Consider the following 11,634-nt stretch of genomic DNA (forward strand, 5'->3'; position numbering starts at 1 on the left):
TCCTTCCCTTTCCCCATAATCCTCTGTGCTATTTCTTATAGTTCACATATAAGTGAAACCATAGGATAATTGTCTTTCTCTGATTGACTAATTTCACTCAGTAATACCTTCCAGTGCCACCCACATCATTGCAAAGGGTAAGATTTCATTTTTTAACATGACTGGGTAATATTCCATTATATATATATGATATATATATATACACACACATATATATATACACACACACATTGTATATACATGATACATATAATGTACAATATATATATAATATGTATTTTATATATATTCTTTACTCATTCATATGTCAATGGACATCTGGGTTCTTTCCATAGTTTAGCTTATCATGGCCATTGCTGCTATAAACATTGGGGTGCAGATGCCCCTTTAGATCATTACATTTGTATCTTTGAGGTTAATACTCAGTGGTGCAATTGCTGGGTCATAGAGTAGCTCTATTTTCAACTTTTTGAGGAACCTCCATACTGTTTTCCAGAGTGGCTGCACCAGCTTGCATTCCCACCAACAGTATGAGAGAGTTCCCCTTTCTCCACTTCCTCACCCTAGGAGGCCTTCTGTCATAATGGGGAACTGGGTTTACTCTCTTGCTTAAACAACAAAAACTGGAAAAAATATGTGAAACAATGGTTTATCACGACATGAAACATCAAACAACAAAGGCCAGGATTCCCTGAGAGAGGAGAAACATATAAGGTGAGCCCTACCATTCTCTCAGTTTACACTTGAAAGTTTCCAGGCCATGGCAGAAGGAGGATGCTCCCCGAAGGAAGTCAGTGGTACCCCTGAGTTGATGAGGTGAAACTGAGAAATCAAATAGCCTAAGAGGCTAAGGTATTTAAGGCATTATGCTTAGTGAGGTAAGTCAGACATAAAGACAAATGCTGTATGATATCACTTACATGTAGAATAGAAAATAGCTAAATTTGTAAAACAGGGAGTAAAATGGTCATTGCTAGGGGCCTGGGATGGGGGAACTGGGGAGATGTTTAAGTATATATACTTGGCAGCTAGTAGGAGAGTTCTGGAAATCTAATGCACAGCATTGGGAGGATACAACTCAACAATACTGTATTGTAAACTTCAAAGTTGCTAAGAGACTAGATCTTAATTGTTCTCATCATGAAAAAATAATAATATGATAGACTTAGTAGATGTATTAAATCCAACATGCTGTCTACCTTAACTTACACAATGCTATATGACAATTGTATCTCAGTAAAAAACAAAACAAAACAGAAACTTTTATAGGGCAGAGCACCTGAAAGAAGGGAGCTTCAGAGAATTTGAGAGATCTGCAGAGGATCCCTTAGAGTCTTCGTCTGCATATGGGGCAATGCTTGAGTGCCAAGAAATTACTTGAGGCAAACGAGAAAAAGAACACTCAAAAGACTCAGAAGGAACAATCCCCAAATAGTCTAAATACACATTTAAAAGGCAGAAATTCTCAAAAGCAATGTAGTTGAAATGACAAATGGTACCTTGATAGAACAATTAAAACTCTTAATATTAAATCAGATTGTATTTGTCTGAATTAAAAAAAAATCAAACTTTAAGTCTGTAATGAAAATAGATTTATGACCATCGGGAAGATTTGTATTTTATAAAACTTGTATAAAAATTATATTTCAGGGGTGCCTGGGTGGCTCAGTGGGTTAAAGCCTCTGCCTTCGGCTCGGGTCATGATCCCAGGGTCCTGGGATCGAGCCCCGAATTGCGCTCTCTGCTCAGCGGGGAGCCTGCTTCCTCCTCTCTCTCTGCCTGCCTCTCTGCCTACTTGTGATCTCTGTTGTCAAATAAATAAATAAAATCCTAAAAAAACCCAAAAAACAAAAAAACAATGTACACACTTATTTCAACATACTCCCAAACTTTTGGTGATAATAAAAACATGTAGAATGCTGTTTTAGTCGTCTTGAACTGCCATAATAAAATACCATATACTGGGTGGCTTAAACAGTGGAAACTTATTTCTCACAGTTCTGGAGGCTAGATGTTCAAGATCAGGTTGCCAGCATGGTCAATTTCTAGCTGAGGACTCTCTTGGCTTGTAGATTGGCTGCCTTCTTTCTGTGTCCTCACATGGTGGGGAGGGGAGAGAGCAAACTCTCAGGGCTCTTCTTATAATGGCACTAATCCCATCATGAGGGCGCAGTTTTCATGATCTCATCTACATCAATTATCTCCCACAGGTACCATCTCTAAATGGCATCATAATGGGGATTAGGGCTTCAGCTTGAGTCCATAGAACATGCCTACATTACTTTCTCAGAGTTGCCTTATATAAAATAAGCTGAATTCAAAGACTTTTGCTACTTTAACAAGAATGTGAAAATTAAACAAATTCCTTTCTTTACTTAAATTTTTAAAAACATGAATCTGCTTTCTAATTTTTATTTCAGTGAAAAGATTTCCCTTTATTCTAGTGCTTTACAGGGAATGAGTTGGAAGTAAAAGCATTTAGGTATAGGAGGCCTTTCCATGTATTCTTCTTATGTAAAATTTCGTGATCTGAATCTTTGCGACATTCTCATTTACAGAACATCCAAAAAAGCATATGCATTTAAAAAAACTATTGGTCTCTGCGGTTCCTATGGACAAAACAATCTGGATAAATGTCATATGGAAATATGACTTTAAAAAAAAGCAACATCACACCAAAAATGATGTAGTGTCCAAAAAAACCTAAAAAAAAAAAAAAAAAAACCACAACCGAAACCAAACCCTCTCCCCCCCACACTGGGAAGCTCAACCTAGCAGTGGAAAATGGGCAATGTGTGCAGTAAGTGGTAAAAATACTAATCACAAGTTAGTCTGTCAAATATTTCCTGACATGTCTTCTTGCCCTCCACTCCTTTGGCACCTCCTCTTCTTTCTAACGCCTTTAAAAGAATCCATTCTAATTCTGTTAGAATGTAATGAGACATTTAATAATAATGACTGTTTTAATATAACACAGGCCTTGAATTTGCATGACCGTGTATTGGCTTCACAGCTATCCATGATACACCATTTTAGGGACGATGGCACAGAGACTCAGGAAGTTCTGCAACTGTCTCAGCTTCACAGAGTTAACATGGGCTTGAGATGGACCAACAGTTGGGACATTTGACCCTGAAGCCCAAGCTTGTAACCAGTGTGTTAGAGTTGATTCATTCGGATATACATACGTATTCAGGGACAGTGCTCAAATATTCAGGGGGAACCTGACCTGCACTGTGTGCTCCTCTCATGTGAATGAGCTCTTCTCATTGTTAGCCATCGGCTAGTTCCAGCTCCAACATCCTGGTCAGAGACGTCCATACAACAGCTCACTATGAGAAACTGGTTGGTTATGCTGTTTCTCTATGGAGATGAATTAGAGTTTTTCACCCCTTGGGGTGGCTGAAAACAGCAAATTTGAAACTATGAAATATTAAGTATCCAAAGGCAAATGGTTTTATTTATTCTGACTTGGAAACTGTTCTGGAACATATCTCCAAATGACACAAAATCTTTTCTACTATGGTAGGATGGAAAATTTAAGGCATAAATTTCAGGCTGACTTTAATGTCTATTGCATATGAAGAGAATGTGGATTCTGATTTTTCCTGTTGTTTCAGAATTGTGGGTGAAACTCACAGCTGGAGACACAACAAGGCACTAAATATTCCTGGCCATTAAAGGCTGCCAGGGCTCACTAAGTGGCATTTGTCCCTACCATCACCATTGGTTACCATTTCTCTTCCACTCCCCTTCCCATGTCCTCCTGCTGTTCCAGAATTTGAGGGACCGAGAACATTCACAATTTATGGCTGGAGGTTCCTCCCTCTTTGCTCTTGGAGTAAGAGACAGTGGTGCTTTTCCATCCATGGAGCCAAGTGAGTCAGCTTCAATAAAACTTGGGTAGAGAAAAGGTAAAGATAAGGAAAGTCCTGATGTTAATAGGTGTTTTTATTTTCCATGAGTTTATTTTTTATTCTTTTTCAAAAAGGTAGTGTAGAGCATCAGGGTGTACTAACTTGGGTATGACTTATTTTAATCCAGTTTAAAGAAAATCTTAAAAATTAAAAAAAATAAGTCACATGTTTCATGACTCATTTGTTGAGTGTTGAAAGAATGAGATGGAATGCTTGGATTCAACTCTGCAAAAACTAAGCCATCTTAATCCAAAGATTATTTCCCGATGGGTCATTTGCCAGAAATATTTGCTTTGACCTTAAAGTTAGAAGTCAAAATTTATTCCTTAAATTTATTCTGTTTGTCAACATTGCTTGTTTATATCAAAGAATGGCTAAATTAGAGAGTTAAGAAAACCACAATGGGGCAGAGATTTTTTTTTTAAAGATTTTATTTTTAAGTTATCTCTACACTCAACATGGGGCTAGAACTCAGCACCCTGAGATCAAGAGTATGTGACATACTCTACTGATTGACTTAGGTGGCAATCTAGGGCAGGGACCTTTCTAGTGCATGGGAATTTTTCATAATACTGTCAGAACCACAATGAATAAGATGGTGTTATGCTCCTTTTCAGATGGAGATAAATGAAAATGATGTTCTACTCTCTTTTGTCATCATTATAGACTGACAATCTTATTATTATTTAGGTTAATTGGAATCACATCCTTTTGTTATAACAAACAGAAAAACCAACACGTTCTCTACACTGATGATGTGGTGAGACTCTCATGGATTAGGCAAAGTCCTGTCATCCTGATTGCCTACTACTGTTAAGAGAACTAAACTAAGTTTTCTTGGCTAATGAAGCCCAACATTCAAATAGTGAATATTTTAAGTATTTTTATCCAGTAGCTCGGCTGTACATCTCACAGTGAACTCATTCTGGTTGACTTAATAGAAAACATTGCTGCTCCAAATCAGTTGTTGTCAGTGAGGGTCCCAAGTGTCTGCCTACAGGCCAAATTATGCCCGGAGAATGGCTGCCACACTGTTTTTGTATTTTTGCACGTGAATTTTAAAAAATTATTATTATTAACCTATAATGTACTATTTGTTTCAGGGGTACAGTTCTGTGAATTGTCAGGCTTACACAATTCACAGCACTCAGCATAGCATATACCTTCCCCAATGTCCATCACCCAGCCACCCTATCGCTCTGCACCTCCACCACCCAGCAACCCTCAGTTTGTTTCCTGAGATTAAGAGTTTCTTATGGTTTGTCTCCCTCGCTGGTTTCTTCTTGTTTCATTTCCCCCCTCTATTCCCCTATGATCCTCTGCCTTGTAATATGTGACTGTCTTTAGGTAAACATCTCCAATTTGCCACTGTTCACATGGGGCCCCATTGCATACTTAGTGACAGTAGTGGGCTTTTGAGTCAGCAACCTTCATTCTACACAATCTATCTTGAGATTTCTCTAGGGTTAAAGCAGCTTGTTGACAAAATAGCTGCCCTGAAAGATTTCCAGGCCCAATCATCTGCATCTTGCTCTATGGGGCTCAATTTAGTGGTCATGTAGGATTTTGACTATATTAAAGAACTAAGGTAAAAGTAGACCTTGCTGTCAGGCACTTCTGGAGTCCCTAATAGTAAAGTCCTGCTGATTTATGATCAAATGAAGAAATGTTGGAAAGAAGACATTTATGGAACCACCATGATGAGATCCTCTCTCTATATATTTTTTTTAAAAAATATTTTACTTATTTATTTGACAGACAGAGATCATAAGTAGACAGAGAGGCAGGCAGAGAGAGAGGAGGAGGAAGCAGGCTCCCTGCTGAGCAGAGAGCCCGATGTGGGGCTCGATCCCAAGAGGTCCTCTATATTTAATCCTTACAGGAACTTAGTTAGATCAAAAGACATCTACTTGGACTATATTAGCTTCCCTATAAAAATGTTGCTCCTGGAATGAGATTTACTATTGTGCCCTTGGCTTTATAAAGAAAAAATGGGGGCTCCTGGGTGGCTCAGTGGGTTGAAGCCTCTGCTTTCGGCTCAGGTCATGATCCCCGGGGTCCTGGGATCAAGCCCTGCATCAGGCTCTCTGCTCAGCAGGGAGCCTGCTTCCTCCTCTCTCTCTCTGCCTGCCTCTCTGCCTACTTGTGATCTTGGTCTGTCAAATAAATAAATAAAATCTTAAAAAAAAAAAAGAAAAAGAAAAAAATGTTGGATGAAAAAATTTTATTGATCAATGTCTTTATATAAAGATACATGGGATACCTTTCTTTATCCTGAGTACCAGAGAAAATGTCTGACTCTCTTGAACTGGTGTGCTTCTTTTTTATCACACAATGAGAATTTCCTCACCTACAGTGTTTACTTTTCTACCTTGGTTGTCAGAATATTAAATTTAACTGAAAATTAACCCATGGCTGCTTCTTTACACAGTTACTCTCCTCTTTCTGTATATGGTTCCTTTCTCATCGCTCTTTCACCTGTACTGCTTTTCTATACGAATTCATACGAATTTACTGGTAACCAATTTCAATGCCATTTTGAAAACATATGCCTCAAAGAGTACAAATAAATCATTAATCATAAAACATAGTCAGTATTCATATATGCCAAATAACCTTTCAAAAAATATTTTATTGATTAATTTGAGAAAGAGAGACAGAGTGTGAGTGGGAAATGGGGGAGCAGAAGGAGCCAGAGAGAGAGAATCCCAAGCAGTTCTGTGCTGAGCATGGAGCCCCATGTGGTGCTCCATCTCATGACCCTGAGATCATGACCTGAAACGAAATCAAGAGTTGGCAGCTTAACAACTGAGTCACCCAGGTGCTCCATAGTATGACAAATAACAATAAGATTCAATGATTCTTTGTCTTACTCTTACTCTAGGAAAAAGTATAGAAAAATCTAGTGTTTTTTTTTTAAAGATTTTATTTATTTATATGACAGACAGAGATCACAAGTAGGCAGAGAGGCAGGCAGAGAGAGAGAGAGAGGAGGAAGCAGGCTCCCCGCTGAGCAGAGAGCTCGATCCCAGAATCCTGGGATCATGACCTGAGTTGAAGGCAGAGGCTTTAATCCACTGAGCCACCCAGGCACCCCGAAAAATCTAGTGTTTTAAAATATAGATTTTCTTAAGGAAATAAAAAGATGTGCAAATATCACCAGATATATTCTATAACTGCTGTTTGTAATAAGAGAACAAGGAGATACCTATCTGTATTCATAAAACCAGTGGCAATTTGTTAAATAAATTAATGTGTATCCATGCAATGGGATAGTATGCAGCCATTTGAAAAGATGTTTTTGTACAAGTATATTTGTTAGATAAAAGTTGTTAGAATATTGTGATTCTAAACAATATAGTGTTAGGATTTTTTTTTGGCACAAAAATATCTGGAACTGTATATACCAAAGAATTAACAATAATTGCCTCTGGGCAGTTGGAATTACACTTAAATGTATTTTATTTTTGCTTATTTATTTTTTGTTTCTTTACTTTTTCATTAATAAACATAAATTACTTTACAGTAAGAGTTAGCAGATTTCAAATTAAAGAGACAGTGGTTTGGGATTTTTTGTCATGAGTGTCTGAAATGGGATAAGGAACTGTGAAGGCTGTGGTCTATGTCAGCAAGATGGAGCCCAGAGAGGAACTTCAAAGAGTGGCTTACAGATGAGCCAGGGTGCTTTGATTTTCAATTAGCACTCCCCAGAGCCACCATTTAACTCCTCTTTGTTAGTGTCTGCTGATAAGAAGACAGGATCAGAGATCCACCTGCTCAGGAAAGTAGCTTTGATTTAGCAGAGGTGAAAATCAAAGGATTTTTATTAACTTGACCCATGAAGTCTTACTACCAATGTTTATTGACATTTCTGAGAGATATTCAGAGCCGGGCATAAAATAATTCAGTTAATAGCTATAAGATAACCCCTTTTAAAGGTAGAGGCATTTATGAATTTAGAATAAATGGATTTAGGATTTAATTGTATCTGAAAAAAGGAAACCCAAAACACAAACCTTGATGCCTAGCAGCATTGCAGGAGGGACCAACCTCATCCTGTTATAAGCCAGTCCTGTTACAAGCTAGTTCATTTATAAGCTAGTTCTCCAAAGCTATCCGATGAAGTCTTTTATTCTTTTTAAAGTTTCTTCTGGTTCTTTTAAAGCATGGGGATTTTATAAATTCCTGGCTTTTATTTCTCTCTATGACAATTTGTACTGAAACCTGAGGTTTCCATTTCCAGAGCAGAGTCACTTTTAAGAAGCAGGTCTCTTATTGTTTTACAGAAATGGCAGCTAATCTGACTCAATCCTCAGGAACACTTAAAAGGTACAGTTTGCCACACAGTATGCTGGAAAATAAAACATAGGACTGGCGAATGGTGTCTGACTGATGTATAGAGTGTGAAAATGAAGCTAGCCATTTGGAGAACTGCTCTGTTCATGTGAAAATTGAGAGAAATGTACTCTTCCAACCTGTGAGGTACCATCTGTCTGTGGCTTTATGTAGTCGTAAATCAGAGGTTTAGATGTAATGGTCTCTGCAGCAAAAGCCTCACTTGGAATGAACCTCTCACTATCTGTTCCCAATATGACCATTAAAATCTACCTTCTATGGCAGTTTATATTATTATGCCTGATCCTCTGCTAGGTAGTCAGAGGCCTGAAGAGACTGTGTCTTAGACTTTGTTCCTTATATTGCCTAGCGTAATGCTTTTCACCCTGTGCGTATAAGGTACATGTTGATCAAAAATGACTCAATATTTTCTTCTCTTTAAGCTAATGAATAGAAACTGTCAGCTAAAAAAGATTATTGGTTTAAAATATTTTTTCAATATAGATTTTATTTATTTATTTGAGAGAAAGAAAGAGAGGGAGAAAGGACGAGCAGGAGGGAGGGGCATTGGAAAAGGGAGAAGCAGGCTCCCCATTGAGCAGGGAGCCCCATGTGGGGCTTGATCTCAGGACCCCAAGATGATGACCTGAGCTGAAGGCAAATGCTTAACCAACTGGGCCACCTAGACATCCCTACTAATTCAAAATCTTAAGCAAAAAAGTCTATATAAATTTGATTAAATGCCACTTCCTTGAGATAGCTTCTGATAGTCTACACTGTAATCTGTGTTAGATGCCCTCAAATAAGAAGTCCAGACTAAGTATGCAAATTCCTTGTTAGTGATTGGTTTAGGAAAAGTCATGTGGCCCTGAACTTTCCAATGAGATACAAGGAAAGCCAGTAAGTGGGTTTTTTTTTTTTTTTTTGTGTGTGTACACATTTAGTTTTATTGTAACAAAGCAACTTGTACACTTTTAACGTTTAAAACTGAGCATCATCTTTCCTTTCCAGTGAAACAAAAAGAAAATTTAAAAATAAACAGGAACAAAATTACAATAGAGAATGTCAATTCCAAATAAGATCCTACAAGTTCTGCTGATTCTCCCATCGAGTGGCAGGGCTCAAGTCATCATTAGGAGAGAGTTTTATTTTAAAAGTGTCATCTTAAACTGCAAGGATGTCCGTTAAACATCACAATTAAACATGCCAAAGGAGAAGCCATGTTGTCAAAATGCCCACCTAACCCACCCAAACATCTCAAACCCACCCTTTGCTGACCTTCTATAACCCCATTTTTTTAAGTTTTTTTTTCTTTTTTTTAAACAAGAGAAAGTAGACAGGTACATGTTGGTAAATGCTAACTGTCCATATTCACATAGAGACACAGTGTAATCTCTGAGCCCAATATACAGAGAAAGGAGGAAAAAAGCTAGAATTCTATGCACTACTACACAGGGGCCTAGCACCCTCCAGCTTCCAGCAGAGCTAAGGGAGCAGAAGGTTTTTCTTTTTTCCCACAGAGCACGGTGGTGTTGATTCCATAAAGTTTTTGTTTTTGTTGAGACAGGAAGGGACAAAAATGAATTTGGAACAAAAAGGGGTAGAGATTCTTTTCCCACTGTATTCTGCTCAAGGTATTTCCCCCCAAAATAAGCTGAGAACCATGGTATAAAGGGAGAGAAAAAGGAGACTTCAAAAAACAGGGCGAATGAGCACGAGAGGAGAAAAGAAAAAGAAAAATGAAAAAAAAAAAAAAAAAGACGGCAACTTGCTCCCAGGGACTGAAGAAAATTAAAAAAGGAAGGTTGGAATCCATCAGTGTTCCATTAGTCATCTTCTCCTTCATCCTCCTCTCCTTCCTCCCCCTCATCATCATCTTCATCTTCTTCACCTTCATCCTCATCTCCTTCTTCATCAATATCTTCCAATCCTTCTTCTTCATCATCATCATCATCATCCTCTTCTCCTTCCCCTTCTTCATCATCCATATCGGGAACCAAGTAGTACTGTAATGGATTTGGCCAAATATCATCTTTGATGACCTCTCCTAACTCATCTGCACCTGCATCAGAATGGTCAGTAAACCAGGTGAAGAAGCTCTCTGGTTCCTCATGCTGTCTCTTCCTGCTGGCTTTATTCTGTGTTTGACTTGAACGTTTCGTCAAATCCTTTCCAGATTTCCATTTGATTTCAGTGGACTTTGAAGATGGATCACCACTCTCATTCAGATGAAATTCTTTGGAGAGAACTTTATTTTCGAAGTAAGGGTTTTCAGCAAAATAAAAATCTATTCTGTAACCTGATTTAATATCTTCAAATTCTGTCACTTCAACTCTTGTCAAATAATGCAGCACCTCTTCATCCTCCTCCCCAAGCAGTGCAGACACTTGTGGATGGTTGACAAATGTTGTTACCCAAAAATTGGGGATTTTGGCGATCAATTCTGACCTCTTCTGAAAAAATGGTTGGCGGAGTTTGTTATATTTCTGTTCTACTTTCAAAATCTCCTCACTGGCTTGTTCATTAAGTCTATTTCATTTTGTACTTCATCAATATGTTCAATTGCTTCTTGCTGTTCTTTTTCTCCCTTATGCAAGTGCTGAGATGTTGACGTCTGCCCTGACTTGGGGGCAGGAGGCAGTCTCGGTTTCTTCGTTTGAGGTGGGAGCGAAGACTGGCGTTTGGGGGCCATGCTGCAAGGAAACTCCAGGAAACCGGGAGAGAGGCACGTCTGGAAGCTCTGATTGCTCCAGTAAGTGGTTTTTGAGGGAGGAAAGTATTTCACATTTTAAAGAAGGAGGTATATTAAGAGATGGTTCATTTCATTCTTTGGACATTATAACTAGATGTGATATTTAGTATTCTTGCAGTTAAGTTGGGACCATGTGGAGCCAGCAAAAGGGCAAAGGCAGCACAATGTAGATCCTGGAGAGGTGACAATAAACTAAGTCTTCAATGCTTTATGGAGTCACTGTGGCAAACAACCCTGTAGACTGTAATCCCACAGCAAGTATTAGCATGTGACATCATGTATTTACCTATTGTTTAAGCCAATTTGTAAAATTATTTTTTGTTACCTATAGTTAAATGTACCCTAATAGAACCACCACTGTAATCTCAATAAATTTTGGAGAATATATATGTTCTAAGCACATACAAGGATGAACAATGAAAGACTGCCTTTTAGAATTAGTGGGTGAAAATATCATACCCTTTAAAAGAAATGAGGCAGTTTGGGGGCTCCTGGGTGGCATAGTTTGTTAAGTGTCTGACTCTTGATTTCTGTTCAAGTCATGATCTCAGGGTCATGAAATTGAACCCTGAGTTTGGCTCTAAGCTGGGTGTGGTGCCTGCTTAAGATTCTCTCTCCCCCTCTCCCTAA

General features: G+C 38.3%; 1 pseudogene; it reads right to left on the reverse strand.

The window, feature by feature from the left end:
• Positions 1-9,181: 9,181 nt before the first annotated feature.
• LOC125093099 (protein SET-like) lies at positions 9,182-10,944 on the reverse strand (annotated as a pseudogene).
• Positions 10,945-11,634: the final 690 nt, after the last annotated feature.

The sequence above is a fragment of the Lutra lutra genome, chromosome 2 (genome assembly GCF_902655055.1).
Source record: "Lutra lutra chromosome 2, mLutLut1.2, whole genome shotgun sequence".
Lineage (NCBI taxonomy): Eukaryota > Metazoa > Chordata > Mammalia > Carnivora > Mustelidae > Lutra > Lutra lutra.